The sequence below is a fragment of the Amblyomma mixtum genome, chromosome 5 (genome assembly GCF_055824585.1).
Source record: "Amblyomma mixtum isolate Tamu chromosome 5, ASM5582458v1, whole genome shotgun sequence".
Taxonomy (NCBI): Eukaryota; Metazoa; Arthropoda; class Arachnida; order Ixodida; family Ixodidae; genus Amblyomma; species Amblyomma mixtum.
The window spans coordinates 73,796,871-73,814,516 of record NC_143016.1 but is presented as its reverse complement, the minus strand read 5'-3'; positions in this window follow the sequence as shown (position 1 = coordinate 73,814,516).

The window sequence follows — 17,646 nt, the reverse complement described above, 5'->3', positions numbered from 1 at the left end:
TTCTTTCTTTCCTTCTTTCCTTCTTTCTTTCTTTCCTTATTTCCTTTTACTTTCTTTCTTTCTTTCTTTCCTTCTTTCTTTCTTTCTCTCTTTCCTTCTTTTCTTCCTTCTTTCTTTCTTTCTTTCTTTCTTTCCTTCCTTCGTTCCTTCTTTCTTTCTTACTTTCTTTCTTCCTTTCTTTCTTTATTTCTTCCTTTCTTTCCTTCTTCCTTTCTTTCTTTCTTTTCTTCCTTCTTTCTTTCTTTCCTTCCTTCCTTCCTTCTTTCTTTCTTCCTTTCTTTCTTCCTTTCTTTATTTCTTCCTTTCTTTCTTTCTTTCTTTCTTTCTTTCTTTCTTTCTTTCTTTCTTTCTTTCTCTCTTTCTTTCTTTCTTTCTTTCTTTTCTACCTTCTTTCTTTCTTTCCTTCCTTCCTTCGTTCCTTCTTTCTTTCTTACTTTCTTTCTCTCTTTCTTTCTTTCTTTTCTTCTTTCTTGCTTTCTTTCTTTCCTTCCTTCCTTCGTTCCTTCTTTCTTTCTTTCTTTCTTTCTTTCTTCCTTTCTTTCTTTATTTCTTCCTTTCTTTCCTTCCTTCTTCCTTTCTTCCTTTCTTTCTTTCTTTCTTTCTTTCTTTCTTTCTTTCTTTCTTTCTTTCCTTCTTTCTTTCTTTCTTTCTTTCTTTCTTTCTTTCTTTCCAGCTCCTGTTAACTTGCTTATATACACTGCATTGTCTGCACTGTCTGGCAGCAAAAAACTTCTTTCAGCCGCCGCCAGCAACTATCTTTCAAAGATTCCCTACAGTTGAGAGGAGGAGATCTGGAGAGTTTGGGATGACACCGAAGGTGAGCGGCCCGTACCGAAGGGACACTGAATACGTTCGTTTAGCAACGGGATCGACTCCTACCAGACGCACCCAGTTGCATGCGGTGAGGTTCTGCATGAGGCGTGGGCCGTGATGTGCTCTGATATGATAGCCGACAAGGGTGCTGATACGCACAGTGCATATGTAATCGTATATCACACCCCGATAATCTCCACTCATTGTCTTTTGCCCCTGCCGCGGTGGCTCAGTGGTTACGGCGCTCGGCTGCTGGCCCAAAAGACGTGGGTCCGATCCCGGCCGCGGCGGCTGAATTTAGATGGAGGTAAAATTCTAGAGGCCCGTGTACTATGCGATGTTAACGCATGTTAAAGAACCCCATGTGGTCGAAATTACCGGAGCCCTTCATAACGGCGTACCTCATAGCCTGAGTCGCTTTGGGACGTGAAACCCCCAATAAACCAAAACCTTTGCTCCCCATTCTCGCCTTCATTGTTCTCGCGGTGCTGCAGCAGGGCAGACGCATGCTCAGTTAATGTTATCTCTTTCTAACTACGGACCAGATCCTCACAACTCTAACTTGAGTCGCGCACTAGCCTATTTTATTCAAGGCAAAGAATCAGGAATTGCAGCGAAGGATAAAAAGGTTGAATAACATGTGTTCGGTTCGAAACGTAAATAATTTTTTCATCTTTGAATGAAGACGAGGTCATAATATGATAGTTACGATGATGATGATAGTTATGATGATGAGAAGAATTTATTGGTAAGTAAAATTGATGGTCGGTCCCCCGAACCTGGGAGTCCAGAGGACCTTGCAGTCGCTCTAGCTCTTTCGGTCAGCTCCTTCAGAGCTTTCGGATCTGAGCTGGACAGCATTTCCTCCCATCGCTCAATCATCTGTTTTTCTATCCTGTCTGTGCCTGTGTTGTTTTGGCAGGCCCGTGCCATGTGGCATAGGCCAACTTCTACGCCACAGTGTGCATTGTGGCACATAGTCTTTTGGGCAGATTCACCTCGTATGCCAGTATGGTCTTGTTCATAATAGTCGTGTGCTTAATATTGTCAAATGGCCTATTGAGATCTAAATATAGTATAGTTTTGGCTTGGCTGCCTTTCGGCATTTTAGTCATTTCCTGAATAAGCTGGAGGAGGAGGGTGGGGAAACATTATTTAGCGAGAGAATTCAAGGCCAGCAGGCCTCCTGGGTCTCCGCACGACCTCACTGACGGTCTAAACGTTCATGTGGTGTTGGTCCATGATGTATGAGGTCCGGCTGACGGCGATCTTCTGCCTGGACACGTCCGCTGACCGCAGTGAGGTCTCCCAGTACTACCAGGTTTTGAGATGCACCGGCCCGGTGGGGGGAAGGGACGCCGGGCATGATAGGAGGATGTCATGAGTTGATAGGTTTGTTCTGAAGCCAAAAATGGTGCTTGTAGTTCTAGGAGTGTATAGCCTTTTGTTGATTTAAAAAGTTCCTCGAGCACGATGCGAGTGAGATCGCTCTTAAGTTAGCTATGTTGATATCTTTTCCCAGCTTGTACCTGTGCCGTTTTCCAGGCCTGGGGTATTTTTCCCCGGCCAAGAGATTATTAAAAAAAAAAAACGGTTAGTCTTATTAGTGGAGCTTCATCCAGGTTGGCCAGCATCTTGAGCGTGACTCCGTCCCCGCCCGGACATGCAATTCATCTAATTTCTAGCACAGGTGCTGTTAGCTCCCTGATCTTAATTCCTGTGTTAGTTTCCAGATTCTGCTCTTCGTACTGTAGCTGTGCCGAGTTGTTTTCACCGACCTGAATTTATATATACGTTAGTTCATTTATTTGTTCCTTTTCGCTACTCTTATAACCACCTAGGGTTCTATACCTTCATCCTCTGCTACCCCTGACTTTTGTTGGGGTCGATTAGGCACCTTAGGAGGACCCCTGTTTTTATGAATTTTAATGTAAAAATACGGTAACATAACATGATAAACTTAATGTGATTCTGGTTTGGTTTATGGGGTTTAACGTCCCAAAGCGACTAGGGCTATGAGAGACGCCGTAGTGGAGGGCTCCGAAAATTTCGACCACCTGGGGTTCTTTAACATGCACTGACATCGCACAGTACACGGGCCTCGAATTTCTCCTCCAAAGAAATTCAACCGCCGCGGCCAGGATCGAACCCACGTCTTTCGGGTCAGCAGTCGAGCACCATAACCACTGAGCCACCGCGGCGGCTTTAATGTGATTCTATATTATAATCTAGTTTGATAGATTTAATACAATTTAATTTTGATCATGACATAGTCAGAAAAGATCTTCTACCTCGACAGATTTTCGAACACGAACGCCGGAAGAAAATTAAATTTCCTTGATTCCTGAACGAACGGTCCGAACAACGGGGCATATGGATACTCACACACAGAAATTCAGTCCGCACCTTAGTGTTAGTGTTGACAGCTTAGAAGTCCAGCTTTTTCGTGGCACCTCCGTACCGAAGACTAAACACCCTCCACCTGCCTCTTCGAACGCCCTTAGAGACCCGCAGAACCGAAGCGCACGACACCGTGGGAAGAGCTGGACGCCCAGGACTGACCGTGTGAACGGCGCCGGGCGCGGATCACCGCGCCGGTCCAAATCGGCGCAGCACTGGTGAGGCTAAGCGAGTGCGAAGAGCCGCCCCGAACTGCCCGACGAAGGGCACAGCTTATATCTGGCACATAAATCCTGACAGTTGACGCTTCTGCGACAAAAAAAAAAAGAAAAGAAATGTGGCTAGCCCAGACGTTTTCACAAAAGGCGTGCAAAGAATGCAGAAACAAACACCGAGCTCTGTTTGCATTGCTTTGGAATGTCCTCGTCTATACGCCGCATACGCCAGAGGCGTATACAGGTTAGAGAGCGTGGCACCGAACTGTATTGACTGGAGGGCAGCCCACGCTGAGCAAGAAGGTATGCCGCTCCGTACTAAGCGAGCTGCGGTTACGGCAGCTGATCAGGTGGCAGTCGCATACCGATATGACGGCAGCAGCCGTCTCCGATCTCAGAAGCGGCCTGCGAGCGGCTGCCGCAATCCTCGGTGTCGGTTGCCAAAGCAGATCCCAGAACCGACCGCGAGCGCTTTTCGGCGCGGTGTCATCGTACACCCGTCGAAGAGGTCCTGATTCCTGGAGCGACGTAGACGCGGCTATAGGTTCGACACTCCTGGATGCGTATTGAAAGTTTGGTAGGACAGGTGTGCTGCGGCCTTCAGCGTGGTCTTGCTGCGCAGTGCATGCGGTCAGAGAAGTAGTGACAGTTCGTACGGTGGTACAGAATTCGAGAGGACCTTATGCTTCGTACTGAACTCCCATAATGCTCAGCCACTGCTTACTGATTCGAGCTAAAAAGTTCCGCACACTTGAATTGCGACCAAACAACTGCAACCCGAAATGAAAATAAAATGATACAAGAAGAAGGTAAAGTGAAATTGAACCGCTGCCCTTTTAATAAAGACGCATTTAATGAACTCCAAGAATAGGTCAGTTGCGTACAACTGGTTATCTGTATTTGCAGGGAATGCACAAGCGACCCCAGCCACCCTTTAACCCATCGCGTCGTACTCTTAAGATTAATTTGAGTGTCTCCCAAGTTTTTGCAATGTTCTGCGTGATGCTGTAAAACAACTGCAGGCGCAGATTATGTGCTCAAGGCTTTCTGGTACACCGCAAGTTGAACGCTATGGTTTGCTGGAGCGTCCGATTTTGCATAGAATGCCGTGTATGCTATAGATCAAATAGGAGGAGGTGGCGGATCTGGTGCAGGCAGGTGCGGTCAGGCAGAACAGAACCGTCGTAAACATGAAGAGAAATACAACTTCACACTAGCTCTAACGTCGCGCCCGTCGGGCAAACGTGGCATAAAGGCGTGCTTGGGGTATAGTCAGGAGACGGAAGGTGTCTGGGCATAGAGCACTGACCTTTTGCACGTCGTGCTTACTGCGTACAACAGAGGCGCGTCGCACTACCAGTAAACAAGCTCCGATAGCCGCGCCTCAAGGGCGCGCACGCCAGAATCCTGGGCTCTAAGCAGAAATCGCGGTATCCTTCCCCGTTCCGGGCCCCAGGCCGTGTTCGTCGTCGCTTCGGGAAGGAGGCGACCGGAGAAAGGAAGTAAGAAGCAGCGGGCGTCCTCGGCCGGATGTCGTCAAGGCAGGGGGTGCCCACCAAAGGAAGAGGATAGCCACAGGAGGGGGAGGAAGTCCAGCACCCGGACACGCTACACACAGAGTCCGGGGAGAAGTACACGCCCCTCCGCGCACACGACGAAAGCACTGACCCCGATTCCCCGGCGGTCGCCCCCTTTGGGTATCCTTCGGGGCGCTCCATTGGCGGGGCAGGAAGCCAGGCCTACATCTGATATCTCGCGCGCTGGTGCGGCTCATGCGAGCTTGCCACGCCAGCGTGGACGCCCGTTTGCTTCGGAGAAGCCGCACGGCACAGTGGAACAGTAGGCGAGCTTTCTATTAATGGTCACCGTTTGTTGGGGACATGTGGCATTTTAGTGTTTCCGTGTTTTCGGAACAAGAGTTGGACATTGCTACCCAACTAGGGAAGGTGGGAGGTGTCGTTCGACAACATCGTCCGGGTTGAGTTTAATGAATTATTTTGGGAAAGGCGCGTGGTCACTCAACCCGTTATCTTTATTTATTTACCCGGACATACTGCAGGCCAGTGCTTTGGCCCAAGCAGGAGGGGCTTAAAAATGCAGGCATGCAACAAAAACAACACATACAACGCGAGAAAGAACACATGGGAAACAACACTTTTCTGAGAAAAAAAACACGAGAAAAAATTGCTAGTCAATAGATGACAACAGATCTCGTGTATGATAGGAATGCAAGTTTATGGAAAGTGTTAAGAGACGCAATTGTTACTTCACTGCGAAGCACAGGCGTAGTGAGGGACAATGTGATTACTGTGAGGCTAGCGTCACCTGCGCCTTAAAATTTCCATCGCTACTCAAATTAAGCGCCATGCAGCCTGTTGAGTTTCATTACGGTTTTCGCTTCCTGGCGCCGAGAATCTTGGTTTAAGAAGATTCTTTAAGCATGGTTGCGAAGTTATTCTCATTCCGCGCTTCTATTTCTGTGTCTACACGGATATTACCCCAATCATTTCCCTTTACATATCCGACAACCTAATTTTAAGCAATTCCGTTAGCCTCCAAACATCAGCCCCATTGGGGAGTACTGACCGTATACAACTATAAGGAACCAGAGCCAGCGCAGTGAGCTTACCTCCCTAACAAAAAAAAATAAATAAAAAAATTAGACGTTCTACAGGCTGTCTACGGACTTTGTCAATAAAGCCTATAGACTCTCTTTACATTGCATTCTCTATAGACAATACAAGACATATAGGCAATCTATAGGCAGTCTATAAATTTATGGCCTTACACATCTTAGTAGACTTCGGTCTGTAGACAATCTACAGACTATGAATAGACAAAATGAAATATCCTTAGGAAGGCAATATAGTTTATAGGAAGTCTACAAAATGTCTCCAGACAATTTTTATAAACGCTGATAACTCCCATTCCTTTCTTTCCTCTTTTCCTTTTAATCCCATCTCCCCGTTGCCCCATCGCAGGGTACCCAATCGGAAGTAGTTCGGACGGCGCGAAAACAACAAAGACAAAGGAGACACGAACACAACAGGACGGGCGCCAACTTGCAACTAAAGTTTATTGCACCAGACCCCTACATTTTATACATCACCCCAGCCATGTCTCGCAAGCCTATCGCACAACAAAACGAAATTGTCATCAAAAGTCCGAACACCGGAAGTAGGCGCAACTATTACAGACAGATATGCCTTTTGCATTATACATATGATAACATTTTTCTTATTTTATAAGTCTCAAGATTGTCATTGTCATCAAAATAAGGAAAATGTTATCATATGTATAGTGCAGAACGCATAACTGTCTGTAATAGTTGCGCCTACTTCCGGTGTTCGGACTTTTGATGACAATTTCGTTTTGTTGTGCGATAGGCTTGCGAGACATGGCTGGGGTGATGTATAAAATGTAGGGGTCTGGTGCAATAAACTTTAGTTGCAAGTTGGCGCCCGTCCTGTTGTGTTCGTGTCTCCTTTGTCTTTGTTGTTTTCGCGCCGTCCGAACTACTTTCAAGATATGAACCAACTAGCCCAAATCAAAGTACTTCTTACCCAATCGTTACACCCTTCTGGTCAACCACCTCCTCCTCTTTCTTTCTCTCTCTCTACAGCGGTTATGTAACTACAATCCTTGGTACCAAAATAAAGGCCTCTACCCCCAGGCCTGTACGGCAGCTTATAGCACGCCGGCCCGGAGCACGATACACTTTCTCTGCGCCGTAGGAAAGCGAAACGAAGTGCGTGGTTGCTCGTGAGAAAAGCCGCTCACGGTTTTGCGACGTGCGCCTTGGCTTAGTCGACAAGGGTAAAGGCCGCGCTCCATTGCTGCATGCATTTTGCATGCGAGGAACTTCAAGACGCCCCCTATCCGTGCAGTTCCCGGCAGATCCAAACCCGTGCACCGTTGCTTTTGAGGTTGAAACCGGCTACGTGCGCACAGGCTCCGCACTATTTTCCGGCTTTATTGCCTTGAGCCAGATGCGCCGGACGCTATGAAATATAAACACCGTTCGCGTAAAATATTTATTAAAGGGCCTGCGTGTGCAGCGGTGCCTTGTACCGTAACACCGTTTGGCGCGCCGGTACAGAGAAACTGGACGCGGACAATGGCGCATTTTTCCCGACTAGTCGCGTCGTGGGGCCGTAACAAAGGCGAAAACTTGAACCGAAGTGTTTGGCACTGTGTTCGCTGAATATCACGCTTTAGTATTGCGCAACGCAGGAGGCGGGGATAGCTTTAGGGTCTGTGTATCGTCATCGAACTTTTAGAGTTCTTTCCGCTTTTTTTTTTTTTTTTCAGAAACGTTGCATAAAAAAAGTATGTCTTATTACGTAAAAGTTGCGAGTAAATGCAGAAAGTTGAAAAAAGGTTCGACGAAAGAAAAACATGGAGCGTGAAATTTCAGTATGTTTCTTCATGGAAGTAGTTGCGCTATTGGCATTTACTACGTAGGATGATCGCAGTTGAGTGTATGAGTGTAGAGAATATACAGCCTTGACCGAAATTTTTCAGGTTACGTGATTTGCTTCTCCACCGTAAAGTGGCGCCCTTACGGCATCCTTAAAGACTAAACAGTCTCGAAAGATGATGACAATGGTTCTCCTTATCTTACACAGATCTAGAGCTTAAGGGGTGCCTTAATAAGAGCCTAATTTCCCAGTTGAAAGGCAAACCTTACAGCCTGAAGCTGTTTGACCAAAGCTGCGCAAGATACCTGTAAGTATAACCTCTGCAACCTGTTTATTTTAATAGAGGTTTGTGAACGCGTTGCGGTATTGCCATTCCACCGATATTCCTCTGTCAAGGTAAGCCTTCGTGTTTTGTCTTTTAATTTTTTGTTCATTTAGTGTCACTCGCTTGTGCACAGTGGGGCCCATTAGAATTATTTACTAAACGTATCATTGCAAGTCACATGTACTCCCTACAGTTGAGTGCTGCTGCTTGCCGTGCAGCGTTTCCCCCTATGTGTACCATAATGCAGCTTGTACGGCGATTACACTGATGTATGCGCTTTCGAACCGAGGCTGACACGTCAGTGATTATATAGCGCATTAAGGGCTGCTCTTTCACGGCGATAACTCACTGTTCACACCTCTCCTACGCTATCTGATTTCGTTCTCCGGGCTTTTCAATGCGGCCCCTGCGGTGGCGTGTACTCGCGGCCCGTTTCTAGTAACGAAAATTAATGGGCCGCAGCGAAGCTATATGGGCAGAGCACGGCCGTGAAGCGCACGCGTGGTGTGTGCATACGCTGTGAGCTTTCGCCGGACGGAACAAATGGCCCTGTTCGGCGCAGCCTTGAGAAATTAAATGAATTTAGCCAGCGGCTGGTGGGGATTTAATTTAGAAGAAAAAAAAATGAAGTCGAGGTCAGCCGTTAACGAAAACGGCCTTGCGCTCGAAGGAGCGTCTGAGGAAATAGGGGGTGTGAACTGGGTAGCTGTACTGATAATGCTGTTATGACGTCACGGTTTGTTAGCGCAGAACCTCCGGTGCCGCTAGGGGCTGGTTTTCTCATAAAGTAATAATGACGCGACGTGCTTCAGCGAAAACTATGGTGGCCGATGCGTGTTTACATTTTTGTGAATTTTCTCAATGCGCGCAGATATATGGAGACTGCATCCAGCTTTCGTTTAAGCTTTGAGGGAAAGGCGAAATACAACTCACCTTATTTTATAACAACATCGGTAAAAACAGTGGTAAACAGTGGTAAGATGCACGAAAACCCTGACGCAACCTGACTGGTGTTCATCATCATCATCATCAGCCTGACTACGTCCACTGCAGGTCAAAGGCCTCTCCCATGTCTCTCCAATTAACCCTGTCCTTCGCCAGTTGCGGCCACCATATTCCCACAAATTTCTTAATCTCATCCGCCCACCTAATTTTCTGCCGCCCCCTGCTACGTTTGCCTTCTCTTGGAATCCACTCCGTTACCCTTGACTGGTGTTACAATCACCAAAAACTACAAAGTGGCTACTGTAGACTAATGATAATGGAAACTCTGTCATCAATGTGGAGGAGGGCTGGGGGGGGGGGGGGGGAGGGAGAGCCATAGTGTGGAATTCGTGCTACATTTCCCAGTACATGGAATAAGAGGGAATGCGCGATAGCCAATTCAGTAGTGCAGACAACTTGCGCAGGCCTTTTGTGCATTTCCGAGTATGACAGTCGGGCTGGATTGTATTTCCTGCCCTTTGTGTTGGTCTTCACAGTGCACAAATTTACTCCTGGATCTTAATTCGAGAACACCGCTACTGGCTTGTATCAGTTCCCAGGAGCCATTTGCTGCTAGCCTGATATAATCAGTGGATCAAAGAGGTTCTTATCGCCTGAGTTCTTCTTTGCTAATGGTCAAGGCGTCACTGAGACGAGTGAACTGCACGCAACAGCCCTGTGCGAAGCGAGTCCTGCAGTCCAAGGCCAAACTACTTTAGTGAGCCCTGGTACACGTGATGGTTAGAGGGGTGGTTAGAACCTAACAATTTAAGCTGCCAACCTACATGCTCGTGCATCACCTCAGTTCGCATAACGAACAGTGACTGGATTGCGGATAAGGCTCTCTCAAAGAGCGCGTTCACGACGAAACTTGCTCGCTACGCAAAAACTAGTCAAAATACGAACTTTAATGCCTATTAGTGTTTATTTTTATTTTTACGCATGTGATACTAAACGGCTTCCAAGTTCTGAGCATGTATTTTTCTGGATATATTCATTTGCTTCTTCGTAATGTCGGAACATACTGCTTTTTACTAGAGAGAGGAGTACCGCGTTTTCTGAACGCAGACCATGCATTTCATGAAAGCCTCCACAAATCTGGAGATAATGTCACGTTTTGATTAGCTTCTGTGCTGTGGACCAGCCGAAAATCAGCTGCCAATGAACGCATTACTATACACACTAAAACACTTCCCTTGGCTATAATACTAAAGGCTTCAACTATAGACGGTGAGCAAAACCAAAGCGAGCAGCACACTCTCAAGGGATGCCGTTGTTCTTAGTGTGGAACTAAAAGCTGACTGCAGGAAAGAGGAGTGCAGGCAAGAAAAAATATGAAACAAAGAGAAGCAGGCGCCAGTTCAGGGTTGGCGCGGAGGCAGGGCCGGAACCGCGCCGTCGGATTTTCCGATTACTCCTCCGGAATCGGGGGCGAAAGCGCCACCCTCGGCGCTATACCGACTACTGCAGCAGCAGGACGCGGTGGCGCACCCAGGAGACCCAGGAGGGGGTGGAGGAAGGGCTCGACGGTTCCGCTCGAGCGAACACAATTCGCGATTTTCCTGCCCTCGCGCACCATTGACGCCCCTACTGCCGCTGTTACTGCCGTTGCCGGAGCGGGTGCTGTCGCAGCGATAGAAGAAGTCGAGCCACCACGGCAGGACGTAGGCACCGAGTGGCAACGTAAACAGGGGCTCTGAAACAAGGGCTCCCACCCTCCTGCTTCGTCCGTATTCTTCCCCCCTTCTTCTACCCGCGCTGAGGCTGCCGAGCTCGTCCCATCGGAACAGGCGAGGGCCAAGGTAAACAGAGATCGGCCTGGTCTGCTCGCCAGTAGAGGACGCGGCCACGCTCGTGCCTTGAGAGAGCGCTCCCGCGTTCGCGCTGTGCCTCGGTAGCCTCGGGCACCGAAATAGAAGCAGGCAGCGCCGCCTGGAAAGAGCGAGCAAATGAAGAGATCGGAAGAAGAATAGGCGGCAGCGTCGGCGGGGCAAGAAGAAACGGGAAAAGGAGGCTATCACAAAAGGACGACCTCCACTAGATTTTTTTGTTGTCCGCCGTCACCCTTCGGCATTGTTCGCAGCGTTAACCGCTGCCGCGGCTGCTGCCACGGGAGATGGAAGATGAAGAGGATGAGGATGTGCAAGAGGGAAGAGGGAAGAGAACGTCTTCAAGCCTGAGGACATCATCATCATCATCCTGAACCGCGCTGGACTTCGGCGCAGAAGCATGTCTTTATAACTTTTTTTGGCTCCGTTGATGGAATCGTAGCGAGCTATGGAAAGAAAAATGATAGGTGTAACGTTAAGAGGTCGGAAGCGGGCGGATTGGGTGAGAGAACAAACACGCGTTAATGATATCCTAGTTGAAATCAGGAGGAAGAAGTGGGCTCGGGCAGGGCATGTAATGCGAAGGTATAGTGCCTAGAATAGCGAAGGCAAGATAACCGCTGGTCCTTAGGGGCAACGGAGTGGATTCCAAGAGAAGGCAAACGTAGCAGGGGCAGAAAATTAGGTGGGCGGATGAGATTAAGAAATTTGCGGGAATATGGTGGCCGCGGCTGGTGCAGGACAGGGTTAATTGGGGAGACATGGGAGAGGCCTTTGCCCTGCAGTGGGCGTAGTCAGGCTGATGATGATGATGATGGAATCAGAGATTATGGCTGCACCTCGAATCACTGAGTCTTGATTGCCGCTCTCCGTGTTTATTCGTTTCATTCGTCCTAAAACACCTGGCGCGCAAAACCCTGCGTTTCTGCTTGTGTTTACATTGAAACCTGCCGTCGCTCACTGTTTAATCAAGAAAACTATTTCTAAGTATTTTTCGTGATAGTGCAGTCGAACCTCGTTATAACGAAGTGGTTTATAGCGAAATAATGAACATAACGAAAGAATGATAATTCCGCTTGGAAGCTCGATCAACACGCATTATAACGAAGCAAAGAGTATAACGAAGTGATCGCCGGGTTCCTTCAACTTCGTTATAACGAGGTTCAACTGTATCTCTCTCTGCGTTCTGATGTTCTGTGACCCGCAGTCGCCTTCGTCCTCCATTTCGTTTTACTACTCTAGCTCCTCCTCACTTTTTAAAGTAAAACAACACGGGACAAAACATGAGAAAAAACTGCACAATCAGCGCTCTGCGTACGTGCGGGATGTGTGTTCTTCCGTTTTTGACATTCCCTGGTGAGTGATTGCGTTGTTTCTTCTTCCTTTCTAAAAGGAGGGCCGACGCACCCTGGCGCGAAGGCCGCGTGCGCGAGCGTTCGAGAGCTTTTGTTTCCACGGCGCTCCTCTTTCCTCGGCCCCTGAGCCTAACGATTTTTTCCACTATTTTTTTTCCTTCGTGCCTCGCACGCCCGCCGCCTCCGCGCTGCTGCCGGGGAGTGACATATCTGAGAGCCTGTTTGCCTTCCTTGCCCCTGCTGTTCTTGAACTCCAAGTTCTACGTCGCTGTTGGTTGGGAGTGTTGGCACCCCCTCCCAGCCACTCTCAATTCTTGGCCGCCTTTGTTTTCAGACTTCTGCTTCGACGTCGTTCTTCTCTCGAAAGAGGAGCATGACACCTCGAGGAAAAGGAAGAAAACAACCGAAAGAGAATGGGGGAAAGTGGACACTGTACGTGCTTTTGAGACTAGTGTTACGTGACGCGACGCATGGAGGAGCCAGAAAGAAAGAAGAATAATGCAAAAAATTGCTTTTTTTGTAAAGGCAGTAATATTGGTTTTGTTCTTAAAGCAATCATTCATAACGGGCCTTTCAGCCCGCGCACTCCCGTTTGCGCCCAATCTTTTAGTTTTCTTTTAAGAAGACGAGACGGTTCTTTCTGTTCAAATTTTTTCTGCTCCCTTCTTCAGGCCGAGAGGGACAGTGAAAAGACAAAAGGGAATGAAGGGAAAGGGAGAGAGGAGATGGCGATGGAACGGCTCGGATATCGGCCCCGGCGTCGCCTTGCTAAGCACCGCGGTTCCACTCTTTGGCTCAACAAGGAACGGACGCAGCAGTCTGGAAGAACACGGGAGCAGGAGAGATGAAGGAGGAAGAAGAGAAGAGTAAGAGGAGAGGGGATTCCACTGGCCTTCGTATGGCACCCCTTCTTTGTTTTGTTTTCCCTTTGATCCAGCAGCGTCGGCAGCGGCAATGGAAGGCAGTCACACCGCCTCCCCTCCCTTTCCAGTGGCTGATTGCGCGCGCTCGAGTTCCCCGCGTTCCCTGCGGGACTGGCTTTTTCTTGCGACGTCTGCACTTGTGGGCCATTTCCTCTTCTCGCGGCAGAGCTGCCCCCCCCCCCCCCCCTCCCTCGTTCTCCCATGCCCCTTACTCCGTATAGCAGTCCCCGTACTCGGCGGCATCGCGTAGAGTCTCGCGCTCGGTCGGCTCTCTTTAGGAGAGCGAACAAGTGAAAAAAGCAAAGCACAATAGCGAAATTTCGCAAATAGCGAAGCCGAAGGCAGAGAAACGGCGAATGTCTCCGCCGCGTCAAAATGCTCTCCCGGCAAAAAAAAAAAAAAGAAAGAAGTAAAAGTTAGTTTCTTTTTTTATGTGTGCGATATCTTAGAAAGTATACGAAGAGCCACGAGTTTAAGTCCCCTTCCGTTTATTTTAGTTTACTTTATTTTTTTTTCCCAGTGACTCTCGAGTGTCGGCGCGCATTAGTATAGTAGTAGGCCTCGCTAAGAAGAGGGGCGGTGCCCCTTCAGTGTGCGTCAACCCCGGTGTGAGGCCGTGCGCAGACGTGAGCAGTGTTGAGAGGTGTTCTTCAGTGACGTATGACGACGCGAGAAGCAGTTTTGCGACGTGCTTGTTTTTCGACACAAACTATTCGGCTCGGAAAGGGGACAATGCCTTTTTGTTTCTGCTGTTCAAGTTACGCCTGCATTAGCGTTTCGCGTCATTTTTCATGTCACGATGAGCACACACCGCGTCATCGACCGCTTACGTTGCCACGCTTCTTCAAACGCTTGGCTTGCGCAACACTTACAGAGCCGCGGTTCGCCCAGAATCCTTTCTTTCTAGGTGCTTTTCGGAACGCTTAGAGTGACATGCGCTGCTTTGTAGCTCTTTACTATACCTAAGCACGCTGTGCTTTCAGCATTTCTTTCTCAATATTTCGTTTCTGCAGGCATTACCGAGAAGCTGGCTGCCAAAATCCTTTGTGCGATGCTTCAACGTTAGTAATGTCAACCAGCCGGAGCGGCGCGCTTTCAGCAGTTTGGTCCGACATCGCTTGGGGTGCGAAGCCTCTCTCCTCGGCGTCACTGTCAGATGGATTTTGCTGTGATTGATCGCAGGCGCGTTGCTACGCGGAGTCCGTGGAAGGCAAGCGCGGCGCGAGTGAGGTGTCACAGGACGGATGATTGTAGCCCGGAGCTGAGACGTGCTCGGGATTGTCCCCTGGGGAAGTGTCATGCAAGGTCCGAACTCAGCGGAGTAGCCCCTCGCGAGTGGTGACAGGTCGCAGGAAGAAGATGAGGGAACGGGAGGTGGCGACGAGGACATGACGCAGTGCCGCGTTCGAAATTCTCACCCCTATACACGAGGAAGGGAGAGTTTCTTTTGAAATGCGTTCCGAGAGGGTTGCGATATTTGCAATTGTACAGTAAACGCGCGTGGGGCAGCCGTTATAGAGAGCTTTAGCATAGCATATTACTCTAAACCACCGCCATGACCGAGACTGTCAGCCTTACGGCTACTCTTACCGTTCCTGTTACAACTACGCACGGGAGCTGCGTGCATGCGAAGATGAAAGTTTTAACGTACGCACACCACTCCTAGCCCCACCGGTACTGCATGGAACTGAGCATGCGTGTGCCCTGTGTGCAACTCGCGGCCGACGTTGAAAGCACGAGGCAAACGCTGTGTTAAATATCTCTAGTGCCAGGGAGAGGAACACAGTGCCACTCCGTTTTATTGAAGTTCAGCGCTACATTCGCGCTTGCAAGATGCTAAGTTTAGTTCGATAGGATTATGAAGAGTCGTTTCTATCGAAGTACATGCCTATCCATATTCAAAAGCCAATGATGATGGGGAATTCAGTGGAATAGGAGAAAAGAGGAGAATTCGGTAGCGGTGGCAGTTTGACGGGTTGCAGACAGTACCTGACAGATACCAGCAGGCCTTCGCCGGCACCCCAACATGCGTTAGAGAAATATACAGACCGAGCACAAAAAGAGGGTTCATGCTGAGAACATGAATGGAAATTAAAGTAAAAACACGCTCGGCTGATGAAACGCTTCAGCCTCTCATACACCGAAAAGTGTGCTTCACTGCGGTAATACTAAGTACTGCGGTGAAGGCAGCAGCAGGACGCAGTAGTGCTGGAGAAGTAAGTGGGCGCGAAAACCACTGAATACTTTCTCTTTGCAAAACGCCAGAGACCGTCTTTAAAATGTTTTGCTTGCTCGCACCCGCCTCCGAGGAGAATTTATTCGGTGCTTGGGCGCCTATAGTTTATGCGGTACTCCAGTTTTTATGCGAGACCAGCCTGGACTAGCGTCTCTAAGTATGGGAGAAAACTGTGTGCTCCTTCCGACCTCGTTTGCAGGTTCGCAAGGGGAAACACAAGCACTGTGCAGCTGCGGAAAAATAAGATAAAAACAAGAGTTGTAGTTTTTTTTTTCACATGAGTGATGCAGCAAGGCTTGCATTGCGCGTAGGGGATGCAAACAGCCTATCAACTTCATGCCTTTCAGGCGGCTAACTCCCATGATCTCTATAATTCAAATATCTTGCGTTGATGTGAGACAATCCAACTAAAGATTATTTAGTGGGCTCTTAGGACCAGTGAACGATATCCTTTCTAAAAAGGGTTGTGATGTAAGTTTGCGACGTACTAACAGTCCGGGCCTCAAACTAAAAAAAAAAAACTTCGCTCAAAGCAAACAAGTGCATAAGTGACCACGCATAAAAACTTGAGGTGGCACAAGTTCGCCTTAAGTGCATGAAATTTTCTTTTTCTAAGATCTAATTAGAGCAAAAGAAGGCGCAGACAGCTCGTGACACAACTGAGGTTGTGCGCATCTCTATTAGACATTTGCACCATAACTTTTTCTTTTTCCCTTTCATTGGATACCTGTAGAAAAAGTTCTCTTTACCTTGTCGTCACGTATTCAGCGCGCTGATGGAGCTGCCGGAATACACGTGCACGATCGTCAAACTCTTGACTCGCTCATCTGAAAAAAGAACCAAATTCTGAGGCAGCATATGAGTATCGAGCGTTGGCAATATCGAACGAACATTGCGTCATTAGCCATCTTCGCTATATCCGGCACAAATTTTTTGTTATATCCGTATATCTACTTTTTTGATGCCAACGTACACGCGCAAGAATACAAATCGCAGTCACCACTTCGAATGTCCTACGTCAATAGTTTGGCCTTAATGGACGTTTGAAGTTTCAAGAAGTCACGGTTTGGGGAACTAAACGTCGTCGGGGCTTATCCATTTAATATGCTACGCTTTGATTCGACGGGTAATCTTGTGCTCCCTAACGCGCTGAATAGTTTGGTAGCACTACGAACGTTCTACGCCAACTAGGTGGTCCACAATCTGTGTACCAATGGCACCACCCACTGGTCCCACTTGAAGGACCTTTTGTTTCATACTAACGCGACCTTGAGTGATGCGAGTATTAGCCGGCTCCAAAACATTGTGGGGAAACAAGTGTGCTATGCAGCGTGCTGCTCTCGGAGAGCAGTGAATTTTCCAGTGTTTTTTGCTGCTCTGGAATGTGCTATTAGACTTGCCTCTTCCAGGTGCTGTGCACATGCTTGTGCCCACAGCGAGCCCTCAGCTTTTTAGGGGAATGCGTTACACCGAACAGCCATTTCTTTCTGGCAGGCGAATCTAGCCTCCTTGATATTGCCGAGTGCTTTTACCCACGAAATGTTTTTAGCTCCCATTCTGCGCAGTTTCATTCGAACTCTACCTGAAAGCTGCAGTGAACCTGAGGCCGAATATTTCCGAACAATTCCGAAATATTACGTTCGAATGGCATCCAGCATGAAAAACTTCAGCCTCGAATGGGATTGGAACCACCGCCTGCGTAAACAAGACAGCGCTGCATCCCGATGCCATAGACCCCCGGCCATCGTCGCCGCCTCTCGCGCTGCGTGTTCAACCGGTATCGTCGTGTGCTGCAAGTTTTAAATCGCCGCCTTCATAATCTTTCATGCATCTACCCCCCCCCCCCCCCGTCGTGGGGATCTGCCATGTCACTCAGGCAGCAGCAGCAGCAGCAGCAGCAGCAGCAGCAACAACAACAACAACAACAACAACAACAACAACAACAACAACAACAACAACAACAACAACAACAACAACAACAACAACAACAACAACAACAACAACAACAACAACAACAACAACAACGACGACGACGACGACGACGACGACGACGACGACGACGACGACGACGACAATAACAACAACAACAACCCCCAACAACCACCACCAACAACAACATTAGTTCTGCGTTCGCACCGTGGGAGT